The sequence below is a fragment of the Nelumbo nucifera genome, chromosome 5 (genome assembly GCF_055504915.1).
Source record: "Nelumbo nucifera cultivar China Antique chromosome 5, China Antique-T2T, whole genome shotgun sequence".
NCBI classification, from domain to species: domain Eukaryota; kingdom Viridiplantae; phylum Streptophyta; class Magnoliopsida; order Proteales; family Nelumbonaceae; genus Nelumbo; species Nelumbo nucifera.
Window position 1 is genome coordinate 61,443,213 of NC_142653.1, and position 19,400 is coordinate 61,462,612.

The 19,400-nt window shown below is 37.7% G+C and overlaps 1 long non-coding RNA gene across 1 annotated transcript in view; it reads left to right on the forward strand.

Annotated features, from left to right (window-relative positions):
* Nucleotides 1-19,084, forward strand: part of LOC148791673 (uncharacterized) — a 41,669-nt gene extending 22,585 nt beyond the window's left edge. The window contains exons 2-3 of the long non-coding RNA XR_016076700.1: nucleotides 3,099-7,649; nucleotides 18,783-19,084. This is a non-coding gene — a long non-coding RNA (uncharacterized LOC148791673). The remainder of the gene's footprint in view (nucleotides 1-3,098; nucleotides 7,650-18,782) is intronic.
* The last annotated feature ends 316 nt before the right edge of the window (nucleotides 19,085-19,400 follow it).

Genomic DNA, 19,400 nt, shown 5'->3' on the forward strand with positions numbered 1-19,400 from the left:
CCTCACTTGGCTAGATATCAGTTATGTAGTTAGTGTTGTCAGCCAGTACATGCATTCCCCTAGAACTACTCATCTCCTTGCGGCAGAGAGAATATTAGCATATTCGAAGAGATGCCCGGGTAGAGGTACACTATTCAAGAACAATAATCACATGAAGGTGGATAGATGCTGATTGGGCTGGGAGTGCTGATGATAGGAGGTCTACCTCTAGATATTGTGCCATTGTGGGAGGTAACCTTGTCTCTTGGAGGAGTAAGAAGCAGAGTGTTGTTTCCCGCTCTAGTGCTGAAGCTGAATACAAGTCAATGGCTAACGGAGTGGCTGAAATCCTATGGCTGAGATCACTACTTGAAGAGTTGGGTATTGATTATGAGAAGCCCTTGATGCTGTATTGTGATAATCAGGCGGCTATTAATATAGCCCACAATCCGTTGCAGCATGACGGAACTAAGCATATTGAAGTTGATCGACATTTTGTGCGAGAGAGGGTCTCATCACAAGAAGTGTCTCCCGTATATCACATCCAACATGCAACTCGCAGATATCCTCACCAAGGCTGTACCAAAGAAGAAGTTAGAGGAAGACCTATCCAAGTTGGGAATGATAAATATCTATTCCCAATTTGAGGGGAGTGTAGAGAACACTGATGTGGGCCCCACAGCTGTAGTCCCCACTGTGTTCATAGGACAGTATGTGTAATTTTTTGTTTCAGTCATGTTAGTGTCAGTTGGTGGTCAGTTTGTTATTTCAGTTTTTTATTTGCTTTATTTGTCATGTAAGTACTAAGGGCAGATCTGTCCTTTTTCCCCTATGTACTGAACATAACCTATAAATACTAAGAGAGTGGTGGCGGCAGATTAATTAGAATCTGTCTCTTCTTTCAAACCTTTGTGTTCTCCAATTCTTCTCCTCTCTTTTCTTCCTTTCTCTTACCTTTCTTCTACCTTTCCTAATCTGAAATCTATTAGGATTTAAGGCTGAGTGTAGTCTTGATCGCCTACTTGAGGAAAAAAGAATTTAAGAAACTCTGAGAGAAGGCATTATGAAAGGTGGCACATTGGGTAAAAACAGCGAAGTTATTTTTGGATTTTAATCATGATGACATAATCAGGTCGTGGGGCACAATTGCAGCTTCATCATCCTCAAGAAAGAAGATTCAAAGAGATTGGGACCCACCTGTAAATGGCTTCCTCAAATTGAATTTTGATGGGAGCAGCATAGGCAACCCAGGTCATTCTGGAATTGGGGGAGTGATAAGGGATGGGAAAGGAGTTATTGTGGGCCTATTCTCAGGACTACTCAGGGTAGGGGATACAACAACAGCCAAGATGAAGGCAGTGGTTTTTGGGGTTCAAAAGCTATGGAGATTGGGATAAGAAAACTGATAGTTGAAGGGGACTCTCAGGTTATTATCTTCTGGCTGGAAAGAAATGAGAAGATTCCTTGGTGCTTCAGGAATGAACTTAAAATGCTTAGGAGACTGTCAAGGGAGATGCAACTGGTATTTCAATGGATTCCAAGATCAGCCAACTGCCTGGCAGATCAATTAGCTAAGCAAGGGGTTTACAAAGAGCATTGTTTTTGGGCTATACTGTAATTTAACTCAAAGCTTCTGTTGTTGAATGTTTGTCTTAAGTTTGTAAGGGGTAGCTGAGGCTACCTAAAATCTGTAACTTTTCTCTAATTTAATAAAATTTCTGTTGCTGATAAAAAAATAATAATAATAAAAAAACTATTTCAACATTCATCTTAAGTAAAAGGTTCAAACCTTTCATAGTTTGATTGAGGCCAATCATAGACTATTGCTTATTGTTAGTGTTAACAGGAATAACAAATTATTAAGAGAGACGCAGTTGTTTAATTCAGTTTACTGTTAATTATATTTAACAGAATTTACTGTAATTATTAATTGTAATTAACAAAATTAACAGGAATTATAGTTAATTACTGTTAAAATAATTTATAATTACAATTACAAAATAACAAAATAAATTAACACAAATAAAAAATTACTGTTAACTATATTTAACAGTGATTACTATTATTTATATTTAACACAAATTAATAAATTTTTTGTAATTATTAATCCTATATTTAAATTAACATGTTAAATACTTGTATGATTAAGATTAATTCTTCTTTTAATGAACTATTAACTTTTTTGGTAGATAAATGAAATAGACTGAACAAATTGCCAAATGTCATTCTAATTCTGAGAAATGGGAATCAGGGTTCTATGCCAAACACTTGCATAGTTTCTCAGAAACAGAAAAATCCAGAATCCATTCTTTTCTGGATGATTCTGAGGACGAGAGTTTTTTAGAATCGATGACAAACATGGTCTTAGTCTCTTTCCCCACTCTTCTTTGGGAGTATTCACCTAAACATTGATCTTACCCAGGTTTGCAGCTAACTGTAAATCATTCGCAATTAGTGCAACTTTCAACCCTGAGTTCTTTATTTCTTTTTCCTGTCTTATTCACTTGTTTTTCATTTTGTGTTCCCTTTGTGTACTGCTTCTTGTTGATAGTTGTCCAAGAGAACTCCTAAATAGCTTGGAGAAATGTATTCCAACCCAAGGTCCTTCCTTTAGGGAAGCAGGTAAATTGTTTCAAACCTTCGTAATATTCACAAGACTCCAAAATCTTCCCTTTTTGTTTTGTCTTCTTTCTGCAAAGTACTTTCTGGCTTCTTCAACATGGTAGATCTTTTACTTCTTGGTTCCATATTCTTGGCTCTTTCTAAAACTCCTTGAAACCTGTTGAGGTTTAGCAGTTTTTTATTTCTTTTTAATTAGTGTTATTGGGCCCAAGGCCCGACAGTTTATGTTTGTTTTTATATTATTAGTAGCAGCCGCCCTAGTAAGGGCATATTAGACATTGTACTCTTTTTTATTTGATAAGTGTATAAGTTATTGAATGGGGCGACCAGATTAATTGTTTGGCTTCTCCCATTCTTCTCTTTCTTCTCTTATCTTCTCTGCAAGAATCTCTTTTCTTTATTTATTTTATTGCTGTTATCAAACCAGATACTGTTCTGAATTTCCTACTTTGTATCATAGCACTTTCTAAGATATTTTTGGGTTTTCCACCATGCAGCTCTAGATCAGACGACGATTGCATAGTAAGTTGCAGTGCTGACCAAAGACTTAAAAAGGGCGCACTTCTTGGATTTTTTGGTGGATTTGGAACCCTTTCTGTTAGATCTTGGGTTGATCATCAAAATCAGGAAGAACTGGAGGAGGAAGTCTTGATTGTAGTAGGATTATTTATTTTTGACCTAGGGAGAGGCACTCGGGTTTTATTAGGTTCCTTTTATGTTTTCTGAAGGGGTGGTTCAATTTTTGGTGATTTTTGAGGTCTCTGGAGGGAGCGACTATCAACACTCTTGGCCGAATAGAGAAGAGAACAAGAATATTCTTAGAGGTGTCCAGAATAGTCGATCCCTACCTCAAAGAGTCTCTTATATCTTAAAAGATATGTACAATTACATGAATGCCCATATAAGGTTGAAAGAGAATAAAGAAAACAAGTAATATAATTTACAACAGGGACTATGCTAATAAAATACATCAAGTCATAGAATCTCCACACTCCCCCTTAAATTGATGCATAGACATAAGCATTTGTTTGCTTATAAGAAAGAGATGCTGAATTCTAGTCATAGTCTTGGTGAAGATATCGGCAATCTGCACTCCCCCTTAAATTGATGCATAGACATAAGCATTTGTTTGCTTATAAGAAAGAGATGCCGAAATCTAGTCATAGTCCTGGTGAAGATATCGGCAATCTGCATGTCCAAGGCTACATGAGGAAGTGATATAGACCCAACAGTGAAAAGATCTTTGATAAAATGGCAGTCCACCTTGATATGCTTAGTTCTCTCATGGAAGACAAGGTTAGATGCAATCTTGATAACACTTGTATTATTTGCATAGAGAGGAATAGGAGTAGGAAGCTGAATACCAAGATCCATAAAGAGAGACTATAATGAAACAATCTTACTGCAAACAGAAGACATTGCCCTATACTTTGCTTTAGTGGAAGACTTGGAGACTGTCTGTTGTTTTTTGCACTTCCAAGAAATGAATGAACCCATGAAGACACACCACCTAGAAGTGGATCTACGCGTGTCAGGACAACCAACCCAATTTGCATCAGCATTGAATAGGGGAGGAGGAGAAGAATAGTCCCTGAGAAGTTGTGCCTCTAACATACTGAATGATGCGATGAACAATCATATGAGGTTGATGAGGAGTAAAAGCAAATTGACTAACAATCTGAACAGCATGAGAAATATTAGGCCGAGTCATAGTGAGATAAATAGAGACCCACAAGCTGGCGATACAAGGTAGCATAAGGAAGCAATGGACCTTCATATTTAGATAGCTTAATACTCAGCTCTATAGGTGTATCAACATGTTTCTCATCAGTAATGGACCTTCAGATTTAGATAGCTTAATACTCAGCTCCATAGTTTCTATAAGTCAAGGCATTTGGGTGAGGTTCCCAGCCAAGGGCACCTAGTTGCCTAGGTAACACCTTGACAACTATGAAGTATGAACTAGAGTATCTTCCTGCTCTGCCAAAGTGAAAATAAAGGGTCGAACTGCCTTAAAGGTCTTGCACCACATCATCTGTCCTTTTATAATAGCACTTTGTCCCCTTTACTGGGTTTTAATATAATAAACTTAGAATACTTCTTATGCATTTTCACAACCCCCTTCTAAATGCTAGGACCATAAGCATGATGAGGAGGGAGAGAAAACCAGTCCAACTCAATTCCACAATACCTAGTTTTGATTAGCTTCCTTCACAAAATTTCCTTTCCAGGCTGTACCTTTATTGCCACTTCCCCAACCAGGCTTTATTTATGACCTTATTGATTACTCATTAGAGTTCTTGTGTCTACACTCTATAGATATATGTGGTAGCAAAGTGCTAGAACCATCACATCTTGGAGTTTTCTTGTAATATTATGTTTAGTAATCTTTTTTCTTATGTAACTTTAATATTTATTAGACTAAACCAATATATACAACAGTACAAAAGATCCCAAGAAAAGATGAGAGATTAACTCTCACAACAGGAAAAAAAAAAAAAAAAAAAAAAACAGATCAAAACTGAGCCCAACATAAATGTTCCCTATTAACCCCTTGTTTTTCTAATATATCAGCTATCCCATTAGTCAGTCTTCTCACCCATTGAATCTTCAAGGTCATACTGTGCATTAACCACTAGTTTTTTTAATCTCATCCTTAAACTCCCAGATGATGGTCTCCGGATTCCTCAGCCACTCCACCACAGAGTCTCCTCCACAAACAACTTTTTCACATTCAAGTTCTTAGGCATCTGCACCCCTTGAATTAATGCAAGGAGTTTGGCCCTAACTGAATCCCCCACTCCTAGTCCTGAGAACAAAGCGATTACATTTCCTTCGTTGTCTCTAAAAGCATCCCTAATCCAGAAGGGCCTGGATACATTACTGCTTCCAAGTTTCCTTCTAGGATATTGGGTTTAAAGATTCCTTTTATTTTTCTTTATTTTAGTGATAACTTATATTCTCTATTCCTTTACTTGTGCACTCCAATGAGGTCAGTCCAGGTAAATCCATTATATATATATATATATATATAAATATATATTAAATTTCTTTTTGCTTCATGGGGTTAGCTTGTCCCCCAAACCCATAAACCCCCAACCTTGGTAACAGCAGTCGGCAGGATTTGATCCCGAGTCTCTGCAACAACCAGCCCATAGTATTTTATTTTTGCTTTTTTTTTGTTCCCTTGCAATGTGATCATTTATTCTTTTTTTTTAATGAATAATAGTTCCTTTTATTAATTATAACACAACAAATGTACAAAGTTACATATACTTTGGAGAGAATAGTCACTATCTATCTATCCACTCTCCAGTCATAGCTTTTTTGCGATTAAACTCCAATAAACTTTTCCTCCAATGTTAATGTTGTAACTCTGTATGTGATCCTGTTCTTCCTCTCTAAAATTCCTTCTCGCTTCTACTTCCCTTTCCTTTAGCTCATCAAACATCAGAGATATAAACTGCCAAAGTCTTTCCCCTTCATTTTTCCTTCCCTATTTGCAAATCCCTACCTGCTGATGACCCTTCCTGCAAGTTGGTAAGTACTATGGGTTCTACCAGCCAATTATGGGATGCTGGAATATTTGCAACAGGCATAGAAGAAACACTAGTAACCAAAACTGAACTGATAAGGTTACCTCAATTTGGCAAAGGGGGGCTTCCAATATCTTAGGGTCTATAGCTCTTACCTATTCCAGAGAAGGATCACAGCAATCAAGTCTACTGATATTTTGTGTTGTTAAGTCCGTGAGAGAATTAATATTTTGGTTAATGAGAAGTTTTGTTGTTCACCCTTCTTTGGAGCCTCACCACATCACTTAGATTAGACCCACATACTAGAGTTCATACACCCTGAATTCGTCCAAGATTTAAGTGTGGTTATGCCTTTTTAGGGCAGGTTTTGATTTTCTGCTATCTCACAAAACTTATAATTTGAGGATAGGGGTGTCAATTTACCTCTGTTATGTTCCTAATTTTATTGTTGCTTTCCTGTTCTTTCTTAATCAGAAGCTCTGTATTGTAGATTCCTGTGTGTTCAGGTCTTGCTTTTCGACGGCCTCCACACTGTCGATACTCAAGCTTTTATCCAAGTTATTATTGCTTTCAGCCATACAACTTATCCATCCTTTTCCTCCCCCTTCATCTTGACCCGTCTCCTGAAGGATTGTTGCTGTTTTTCAATCTGGAAAGCAAACCATGTTCTTCTTTCCTTCCCTGTAGTGCTCGATGAAGCATCTTTTACCTTTCTTTTTTCCTTTCTGCTATGTATTGTTTACATTATGGTTACCTTGACTGCAGAAGACTTGGCTTCCACTCTCAGTTCCTCCATCTTGTCACCGGTGAGAAGCCTTCATCTTTCATCTCAGTTCCTTTTCTCATCTTCCTTTCTTCTATTCTTCTACTTCTATCTGAATTTTCACATCAATTACAATCAGATTTATATTTGTTATAAACATATGTTCCTTCTTCCAAGTCTCATAGATATCCCCAAAAGTTAACCAAAGCTAAACATTTTAGAGATTAACTAAGAGAAACTTCATTGGGTTTATGGTTTCTAACTTCCACGAATGCCAAATTCTAACTTCCCCAAAAGTTAACCAAAGTTAACCAAGTCTTTTTAGGTACAACGTTTTGCTTTATTTGGAAGGGAAAATTAATGTTATAAGTAGAGAGCAATGCTTATGTTTTTTCCCCAATTTAAGTGGATGCTGATATGTGAAATTAAGGGCAAATTTCTTAAACTATTCCTACTGGTTAGCTAATTGACAAACTCTATCCTTACTGTTTACAGTCTTAATTCTTAAAGTACCCGTACTGTTTTTGACAATTGATATTGTCGTTAAGCACTGAATGGAAATCAACGAAATGTCAAATTTACACTACTATTCCTCAAATTTTCAAAATAAAACCCATCCGATGAAAATTTTGAGGAAGCTGAGGAAATGGCACAAGCACACGACTCAAATGGCGACCTGTCTGCATCTCTGCAACTCAGGTTGTAACTCAGCAACTCTTCACGAGATACTTGTTGCAGCTCTTCTTCAGGTGAGATCGTTATTTGAGTCCGGTTTTCCGGGGCTTTTTTTTGGGGAGAAAACAACCTATTTGATACATGTTTGTCGATATGCTGATCAACGTTTTAATTTTTAGAATTTTAATCAGAGAAAGAAAATAGGATACATAACGACTCCTTCATTCTCTCCTGTTTCTTTTTGATATTAAAAACAATAAATTAAAAAAAAAGATTTAACCGTTTTAAGAAGAAAACAGAAGAGGTTAGCAACTTCCATATTACAAAGCCTAGAAATCTGTTGTTTAATCTCTCTCTCTCTCTCTCTCGTTTGTTTGCTTGTTTCCCCATTTCCCAAGTCCCAACCCCCTGATCCGATGGATCAAAGGACTACAGTAGAACGAGTTGGGCACTTGATCAGGCCATTCTCGTTGCAATCCAAGCAAGACCTGAATCCTCCCTTCTCTGTGTAGCATTTGTGGCTCCCATTACAATGTTCGCAGAGAATAAATTGATATCTTCCACATTCTTCTCAAACTCCGGGCTCAGCCTCCGGGAAACCTTTTGATGTATTTCTTCAATTCACCCATCTCGTGAAGTTGTCTCACCTCGTCAGTCCCACCAATGTATCTACCGTCGACGAAAACCCTAGGCAAAGTTGGTGGCTTCTTGCGACCCAGGATCCTCTGCAACTCCTTCAAGAAGCCGGCATCCATGGACAGATCTCTCATCAATGGAAACACGAAAGCCTCTCAATATGGATCTCACACTCGGCAGTCCTCGAAGGTCTTCTGGACAATGCAGAGACTTGTGAAGTAGACAATAATGCGTTTATCCGCGCCAGCAAGAGGAGTGGGCAGCTCTAGTGAAGAAAGTAGCCCATTGGATTGGGAAGGAGTAGTAGTAGTAGCAGGTGGAAGAAGATCGAACAGGGAGGCCCAGGTTTGGAGGGTGAAAGTAGAGATCCAGATGTGGTGGAAAACAGAGGCTTTTGATCCTATTCCAAACCTTACGTAATGACCTAGATAGCATAATTGCTGCTCAAGCTGCCGAGCAGGCCAAGCAGGAGGCTTTGAAGGATGACCAGGACGCTTTCACTGTCATCAGTAGTCGTTGAAGCTTGAAGAATGCTTCGGTTAAGATTTCGCACGGAAAGAGGTATGGATCGGAAAGAATCTTAGACACCTGAGCCTCAACCACATCAGCCCCCAACAATTGCTACCTCTCATATAACTCAGCTCTCCTGCATCGTCATCGTTATTGTTGTCCTGATCAACATGCTCGGAAATCCTGAAGAGGGTCGAAAGGATGCTCGGAAATCCTGGTTCCACCGAAGAATTTCTGTTTTTTATTGTCATTTTGGGGAATGAATCTCTTTTGGAATTACCATTTTGCCAGAGTCCCCTAGAGTTATTAGTTTTTTCAAGATTTACCATTGAGCCAGAGCCCCCTTGGAGTTATTGGATTTTGGCATTGGAGCCTTTCTTGTTGGGCCTTTTGGGACTTTTGTGCAATGCCCAACTTTTGTGTGATGTCAGGGCTTTTGGGGGTGGGAATTAAGTAGATGAAATACAAAAAAAAAAAAAAAAATCATACAAAATATTTATTTCATTGATGCTTTTGCATGTAGTACACATTATGATACAGCCATTGTTGATATCAGTATGTAAAAAGAGGTTGATTCATTCTTGTAAGGCAATAGAGGATGAATAAGAAGTTTAACGATGATACAATTTTAACCATTTGGCATTCAATGTTTCATCCCGTTGCTTCTCTCAGTTTGGAAGGAGTGCAAATACAAATTTGCATCTCTTGGGTTTTCTTTGAGTATAATGAATGGGCCTTTCTAACCGTGTGTGAATTTCTTTATAGGTTTTCCTTGTGTCACATGGGCTGCTACTTTTAGCACTATGTCCCCCTTATGTACTGAGTTGTGAGTCTTCGTTTGTATTGTAATTGATGTAATAGACTTGTCTCCCTTTTTTCATCTAGAGTATCTAGTTTCTTGTATAACTCGTGTCTGCCACGTTCTTTGCCAATCCATCTTGCTACCCTTGTTGACGACAAATGTATTTCTGCGGGTAGTACTACGTCTTGTCCTTGTCCATAGATGAGATTGTAAGTGATGGTGGCTATTGTTTTCCTTTTCTTATCCTGCAAGTCAATAGAGTTTCAAAGAGTATGTTAGTCCAATTGGTTTGGTTTTCATTCACCGCCATTTTTAGCATTTTGAGCAGTGTTTTGTTTTTGCCTCTACTTGTATATTTCCCTAGTACACTATTGAGTTGCCTAGCCTTTCTCTATCTTACCCTAGGGGTTTTGAGTTGTTAAAAGACGGTGCATTATCTGCTAATATTCCCATTGGCAATCCAAACTTGTGTATGATGTTCTACCTTATGAAATCGGCTACACTTTTAACCTTTTTGAGTGGTATTGCCTTTGCCCATTTGGTGAAGTAGTCTACGGCCACTTGAATCCAACAATATCCTCTGGAGGGTGGTCTTATTTTTTCTATTGGATATGTTTTCCAAGTATTAGAAGGCAAAGGTGTTGTTAGTGGTTAGGCAGGTTAATGGATGGGCGGTGCATAGATTAGGAATTTGTGGCAGTTTGTTACATGCTCAACTATATCCTTGAGCATTGTTGGCCAGTAGAATCCTAGGTGTAAGAGGTGTTGTTAGAGTTTATATCTTCCTTAGTGGGTTGTAGGCTCTTTTTCATGTGTCATTTGGAGTGAGGCTTGAATTCCATTACATGCAAGGCATATTAGGGGTTTTCCATTGAACGACTTCCTATAAATAGTAACCCTTTGATCATCATGAGTCTTCTCGCCTTCCGTTTAAGTTTTTAAATTACTTTTGTGTCGTTGTGTTCATCTGTGAGGTAGTCAATGTAAGGCTCTCTTATGGTACCTTGGCATTCACAAATATGATGGGTAAATACTCACTGGACAGAAAGGTTTAACCTAAAATGGCAATGAACCTTGTCTGACAAAGGCCAAAGGGAAAACTCATAAGATGAGTGGATATGATCATTCACAGAAAGGTGGTGGGATTATGCAGCTAAAACAGTTGGGTCCATGCACCCTATGTGATTTTTCACATTTACAGAGACACAATTCGTAGTCTCTATCACTGAGATAGGAGGGAAATCTTAGAGATAACAAATAGGAATTAAACATAAATTAAAATCCACATCTATGTAGATAACATGAATCAAATAAGGTTGTGGATTAATATTTGCTTTTTATCAGAAATGGCAAATGGACAATTTGCAAAATTGTTGGATGACAACAAACTTAAGGGCCCTAACTATGTTGACTGGTACCCTAATCTTGTACTAGTCCTGACATCAGAAAAACTGGACAAAGTAGCTAAACATCCTGCCCCGAAACATCTGGGTGATAGGGCTTTTGAGGCCTGTAGGAGGGACTACCAAGAATGGGAAGAGAAAAATTCCCTAGCCTGCTGCTACATCATAGCATCCTTAGACAATCCGATACAGCGATAGTTCGATCAAATCGAATTGTCCAAGGATATCCTGGACAATCTAAGAACGATGTATGAAGAACATAATTGTTCTACTCGGCAGAAGGTCTTGAAGTAGTCATGACCGCGAAGATGTCCAAGAACCAACAGGTTCATGACCATTGTCTTAAGATGATATGTTATATCAATGAACTTGAAACTCTTGGATTTGGGCTTGACCATGTCACGAAAGTGGACGTCATCTTAAATTCTTTGCCTCATTTCTTTAATCAGTTCATCATGAACTATAACATGAACAAGCTAAATGTTAGCATCTAGGAACTCAACAATATATTGTAGAGGGCCGGAGAACTGATTAAGAAGGATGGACCCATTGCCATGCTTGTTGAAGCCAGCAAATCGGGCAAGAAGAAGAGGAAGGCTAAGAAAAAGCCTCAAAAGAAAACTACTAAGTCCAAGAGGCAGAGGAAAGACAAAACATCAGATGCTCGTCACTTCTGCAAGCAGGTCGACCACTGGAAGAGGAACTGTCCTCAGTACCTGGAATCCAAGAGACAAGGTAATTTCGAATCCTGTGTCATAGAAGCCAATTTGTTGGTAACTTCTGCTTCTTGGTGTATTGACTCCGGGGCTTCGACTCATGCATGTAACTCATTGCAGGGGTTCAGGATAAGCAGAAGACTGAGTGACAGAGAAGTGACTCTTTACTTGGGGACTTCTGCAAGTGTTGCAGCTACAACTATAGGAACTGTAGAGTTAATTTTCAGAGAAGGAATTATTGTACTAAAAGATTGTCTTTATGTATAGAATTTGAGAATAAATCTAATTTTTGTTTCAAAACTGTGTGTGGATGGATATTCTGTTTTCTTTAGTAATAGGATTACTATTAAAAGAAATAAAAAATTCCTCGCATACGGAGAACTTGAGAATGATCTCTATGTTCTCCATCATTCTCTGGAAACTAACATAACCGAAACTACGCCGGATGATATCCCCAAGAAAAGAACCCATGATACAGTTAATCCCACGTGCCTGTGGCATTACCGACTTGGCCACATCAACATAGATTGTATCACAAGGTTGGTAAATGATGGTTCTTTGTATTTTCTAACTGTAGAAGATCTTCCAACCTGTGAACCTTGCCTTCAGGGTAAGATGACAAAACGACCATTTAACGATAAGCCTGAAAGATGTATAGGCACAAGTTTGAATCCTTTGAAAAGTTCAAAGAGTTCAGACAAGAGGTTGAAAAACAGTTAGGGAGAGAAATTAAGACCCTTCGATCGGATCGAGGAGGCGAGTATCTCTCTAACGAATTCAGAGACTACTTGAAGGTCAATGGGATAGTATCACAGTTAGCTCCTCCTACTACACCACAGCTAAACGGTGTGTCAGAGAGGAGGAACCAAACTTTATTGGATATGGCCCGATCACATCTCGTACACTCAGAGTTACCCACATCCTTTTGCGGTTACGCATTAGAGACTGCGATATACGTGTTGAACCATGTTCCAACCAAATCAGTTCCAAAGACTCCCTATGAGCTTTGGACCGTAAGAAACCAAGTGTAAGACACTTGAAGATTTGGGGTTGTCCGGCATATGTTAAAAGAATGAGTGCAGACAAATTGGAATCCAAAACCAATCGTTGCCAATTCGTAGGCTACCCCAAAGGCTCTGTGGGTTACCTATTCTATGACCCAGGAAAACAGAAGGTGTTCTGTAGTCAAAATGCCTATTTCTTGGAGGATGATTACATCCTGAACAATCATCGTCAATAATTTGTTCTTGATGAGGAGAGCTCAGGGGTAGTGGGAGATGTCCCTCAAGCTCCAGGTAATGACCAACCTAGAAGATCTACCCGGGTTTCCAAGCCTCCAGTTCGTTTCGGCTATGACCAGGATAGTTACTTGGTGGAAGCCACGACAAGTGAGGAGGATCCCGTAACTTATACGGAAGCTATGTTGGACAGATTTGAAACAAAAATAAATCTAATTGAGATGGACTCAATGAAAATCAATGGAGTCTGGACTCTAGTAGATTCGCCCCCTGGGATAAAAGCAATTGGTTGCAAATGAATCTACAAGAGGAAGAAGGGCCGCGATGGTAAGGTTGAGACCTACAAGGCTCGTCTTGTGGTGAAAGGGTACACTCAGAAAGAGGGAATCGATTATGAGGAAACCTTTTCGTCGGTGGCCATGCTTAAATCCATTAGGATTATGCTAGCTGTAGCAGCATACCATGATTACGAGATTTGGCAAATGGATGTCAAAATCGCGTTCTTGAATGGAGTTCTTAGTGAAGATATCTATATGCAACAACCGCAAGGTTTTATAGCTGTAGGTCAGGAACACATGGTATGTAAATTAAACTGATCCATATATGGACTTAAGCAAGCTTCTTGGAGTTGGAAAATTCGGTTTGACTCTACTGTCAAAAAGTTTGACTTTGAGCAAAATTCGGATGAGCCCTGTATTTACAGGAAATCCAGTGGGGATAAGGTTACGTTCCTGGTTCTGTATATAGATGACATTCTACTCATTGGGAATGATGTAGGAATGTTGACTATGGTGAAAGTATGACTTTCACAGCAATTCTCCATGAAAGATCTTGGAAAAGCCTCCTACATATTGGGTATTCGGCTCTATAGAAATAGATCGAAGAGGATAATAGGATTATCCTAATCTGCTTACATTGACAAGATAGTCAAGAGATATAGCATGGAGAACTCTAAGAAAGGAAATGTTCCTTTTAGGCATGGAGTCACTCTCTCCAAGGGAATGTCTCCCAAGACTCCCGAAGAGATTGAGAGCATGAAGGACGCTCCCTATGCCTCAGCCGTAGGGTGCATCATGTATTCCATGCTGTGCACTCGTCCTAACATCACTCAGGCAGTGAGTGTGGTAAGCAGATTCCAGTCAAACCCAGGGCAGTAGCATTGGACTGCTGTGAAAAACATACTAAAATACTTTTGAAGGACAAAAGAGTTTTGTTTGTTATTCGATGGTAGTTCACTACAGATCCAGGGGTATACTGATGCCGACTTCCAGTTAGATCCAGATGATAGAAAGTCTACATCTGGTTATGTTTTCACGATAGGATCATGTGTTATTTGCTGGAAAAGCAGCAAACAGGGGTACACGGCGGATTCCACAACCGAAGCCGAATACATTGCCGTAAGTGAGGCTGCCTTATGAATGAAGGTGTTCATTCTGGAATTTTGAATTCAGCACATCACCCATTCCCCTGTTGTGTGACAACACTGGATCTACGGGAGATTGATGTTAAAAGGTAGATTCAGCGGAAAATGTGGCAAACCCATTGACTAAGCCACTGACACAGAAAGTGTTTGAGAAACACGTGGAAAGTCTGGGACTCCGGCTTATACCAGATTGGACCTAAGTGCAAGTGGGAGCTGTTAGACAATGTATGCCCTTAGCTCCAATCAGAATGATGTACATTATGACATTTAATGTAAATGAATAAAGTATATATTTGATTCATGTTATTATGGTGTGTTTCTGTGTAATACCCTTAAACTGGACACATATGAGATTCGTGTTAGTTTAGAATCTTCATAGCTGTTGGATAGATTTGGGGAGATTTATCCTGGCAAGGCTGACACTGATGTGCCGTCAAGTTGGTTGGGGTGGCTTGTCTCAGCTTCCAGGGTGAGGCATGAGGTACATGCAGTGTGGGTTTTCTTGAAACCCTGAACCAGACCAGAATTCCAATATTGCCCTGGACCTTGGAGATAGATGGGAAAAACTAGAATGTTACACCTGACCCCTAGACTCGATTATGATACTGCACTAGGTGTCAGATTGGACTGTCTTTGATATGCCAATCAGTGAGATCCTTAGAGGGAGTCAAAACCTGGGTATGTTGGGGCAGTCCGAGAATTCATCTAAGTGGGTGATCATAGTGACAGGATCAACCCCTTTGTCGGACAAAGTGAATGATCGGGGATGCAGTCTCTCTGATGGAAACCAAAGTTGTCGGCAACCGATTTCAACCATTGAAATTTGTTTTGCAAAATATATTTATATAGAGATATACATATATATTATGGTTTCAAAATGTTTGCAAAAGGTTTTAATTCCCGGGATCCATGTGAGTAGAGAGTGCAACATTGTACCTTGCAGCCGAGGGAGATGTCCTCTCTTGTCGGGCAGTGTTTGATCATTATGGGCTGAGAGGTTAAGTGTAAGACCATTGAGGGTAATACCTGATGGGCTAATCTTGCATCTGTCCACAATCCTTGGCTTTTTATAAGGTGGCTTGACCCACAGACCATTTAGTGTAAATGTTGGGCCCATTAAGAGCCCATGGTGATAGACTCAGGGGTTCACTATCTCATACAATGAATTCAACCAGGCCTTGTAATAGAGGTTGGGCTGAACCCATGTAGCTGATGTGTAGATCAATGTTTGGGTCACACGCCATACAAGGATATCCAATTGGGTAGCAGTTTGGAGGATAAGTGAGCACATGGACTTAATGGGCCTAAAGCCCAATTCGAACTGACTTAATTAGATTAATTAAAGAGGGGCGGTTCAGGAATTTAGATCAGCTGATAGGATAAGGGATTGTCCCTATCCACTCAGAGAGTCCAGATCCAAATAGAGATTTAGATCTAGAAACTCATAATTAGATTAGGAGGGTTGATCTTTATCTGCAGATAAGATAAGGGATTATCCTTATCTCTTAAAGAGAGTTCAGATTCAAATACAAGATTTGGATTAGAAAACTCCTAATGGGATTAGGAGAAGCTCTCTTTAAGGCTATAAATAGAGGAGAAGGGCGAACCCCAGTTCATCCTCCAGTCTTACTGATTCAAGAGAGAAGACCGCATACAATTAGACTGACGCCATCTTCTACTCTTGCCTTCTTATGCTATTGTTGCCATTGCCAATTCAATCTCCACCTGTAGGAGCGATCAAGAAGGGTTCTTGATATCACCTTTTGGCAGAAAAGGTGATATGAAGTGGTGCTCACTCACCCTCCATCAGATTCTTGGTGAAGAATCAAGTTCTGGTTGAAGAGCCATCCTACTGATATCTGCTCCACCCTACGCTGTGTCATCTTCAGTGGGAGCAATCTTTGGTAATATCTTTGGGCGTGAACACATTCGTTGGGAGTTATTGGTACTCCGTATTAGGTATATCCCTCTCCTACCTTCTGGTTTCAGATCTGGTTTGGTTTAGGTTCAAGATTGATCCTTAAAAATGCAGTTTTCTAAAATAGGGAATGTGATTCCCACATGGGAGAGAGGGAAATTTTTGAAATTTCGCCCAACCTACCTACAGGGTTCGGCCATCCATATGATGGATATCTCATACCTTTACTAGCATCTTGTAATAGAGGACCTTGCTAACTAGTTGGAACTTTTACAATAGTTTTCCTTTCTCTATAGAATTTTTAGGCTCTTTTTAGCTTCTCTATTACTTATGCTTCTCTATATCCCTCCGCAATTGTTGTTGTACCCAAGGATTAAAGTAATGGTATATTGAGTATCATATCAAACAACTTAGATATGGATATGGATACAAATATGCTTTGGAAACACATGGATATAGACGAAAATAATATGAAAATGATTGGATATGCTAGGAAAATGCATACAAATTCCATAAGTATATTAATACCATTAAATTTCATGTCAAAATAACCACAAATAGCGTATAAATACATTAGAACTGTAATTTTAATGGTATATATAGAGAAATACATTACAATCATTATAGTAATATGCATAGATATCATACAACTTTATTGATAATACATTAATCAAGAGTCCAAGACATATATTATATAGACTTTTACAAATTAATACATACACAACCATTATTATTTTATTTTCTATTAAAGTCCAAGGCAAAAATACATATGCAACTATTATATTTTAATTATTATATCAAATATTTTATATTTATCTTTTTTTTTCTAATTTTTAACCTTAACAAAAAGGTTGACTAAAAATTTAATTCTCAAATGTTTGGTAAATAATATTTTTTTTTATTTTTGTAAGCAATAAATATGTTACTATAAAATGTAAATTAAAATATCAATTAATAATTTATAAAAATATATAATCTTAAAATATATCAAATCTATTAAAACTTCAAAGATAAATATCATGTATAAATTCATAATTTTTAATTACTAAAATAATTATTCCATTATTAATTTTTTATTTCGTCAAAGTATCAACTTTTTGATATAAATGTAGATTAGTGGATTTGATAGATTCAACTTATATTATGTTCTTAAATAATTTGTCAATAATATTTTATTTTTGTAAATAATAAATATATTCTTATTTTATATAAATTAAAATATTAATTAATAATTTATAGAATTTTTAAGATACATATCATGTGCAAATTTATAAATTTTAAGTACTAAAATAATTATTTTATTATTAATATTTTTATTTGTATAAATTTCTTGAGATTAAAAATCATTTTTTGATATAAATGTGGATTTGATAGATTATTTGTTCTATTAGTTTATAAAGTATTAATTTTATATATTATTCTTTTTAATTTATAGTTGGGGTGGTTGAATATAACATATGTTGTTTATTTGAATTGGTTATTAACATTAAATGAATGTTGGATTAATGGTTAATGACGCATTTAATTATTTGGTGCTGGTGCCTTAGGTTCGAATCACTCCAGCCTTTAATTTTATGGTGTGTTGTTTGATACACCCTCGGTATGCCTTCCACTTGATATGCCTTCCACTTGAGTCTACAAACTTATTTTTGGCTTTGTACAAGTAGTTAAATATAACATTGATGATGACTTGGCATAGTTTTTGGATTAATGTTTTGTAGGATAAGAAGACTAGTTCCTTGACAACCATGTCTCCTTGGCTAGAGCCCTTTTGATTTTGTTGAAGGCATTCTCCTGCATAGTTTCCCATTTGAAAGGGGTGTTTTTCTTTGTCAACTTAAGCAATGGGGTTACTACTATGGCGAGGCTTAGGAAGAATGCTCTTAAGTATGACACTTTTCCTAGAAAAGCTTTTAACTGCTTTTCATTTTTTAGGCTAAGCATTTCTAGGACTACTTTGACTTTTGATTCATTTGGGTGAATTCCTTTGGCGTCTACCTTGTATCCCAAGAATTTCCTTGATTTGACTCTAAATGCGCATTTAATTGGGTTCATGAGTAGGCTGTGTTCTCTGCTTCTTTTGAACACTTATCTTAAGACTTTTATGTAGTCCTCTCTCTTTGTGGCTTTAACTACAACATTATCCATATAACAGTCTATTTATTTGTGTATCATGTTGTGGAAAATGCAATTCATTACTCTTTAATTGGTTTCCCTACGTTCTTCAGACCGAATGACATCACTCTATAATAAAAGTTGCTCAATAGTGTTCTGAAGGTTGTATGTGGTACATCATCTGGATGCATCTGGATTTGGTTATAGTTCATGTAAGCATCTTGGAAGGAGAAGAATTCATGTCATGCTATGGAGTTTATTAGGGTTTTCATGTTTGGCAGTGGGAACTCATGCTTGAGATAGGCTTTGTTGAGGTCTTTGAATCTACACAACACCTGTGTGCAATGAAGTATTTGTCACTTAATAGTTTCATCATGATTTTCCTTATAGTATTTCGATGGTTTATTTTTGTACTAACCTGAGCTGCCCATTCTTTTTCTTTATAGGTACCACATTTGCAGGCCCCTTCGGGTAAGCTATGGTTTAATGAATCCCATTCTAAGGAGTTTCTCCACATCCTCTTTGACTTTAATCTCTAAATTGGGATTGGAAACTCTTGATGACTATTTAACTGGCTTTTATGGGGTCTATGTGTAGGGTGTAGCTGACTAGGCAAGGTCTAGTCCAGGCATTTCATTATAAGACCAAGCAAAGACATCTTTGAATTCTATCAAAGTGAAGTGTGAAGTTTTGTTATGACGAGATTTGTGAATTTGCAAATTTGTGAATAAAGCGATTGATTACTTTTGAGTAAGTTTATGGGTTAAATACTTAAAGTACCCCTATGGTTTAGTAAATGGACAAAAAATTACCATACTATTTAAAAAATTACTTAAGATACCCTTAAGTTTTCTAACAATGGACATTACTGTTAAATATTAATGAAAAAAAGTGAAACGTCAAATTTGCCCTCCAATATATCTCAAATTTTCAAAATAAAACTCAACTAGTAAAAAAAATCAAGAACCATTAAGAAGTGCACTTGGTATGTCCAGTGGTGGCCACACAGATGATCGTCTTTTTTGCCTCACATCACAACATCTTCCTCTCTTGCATTTCACATG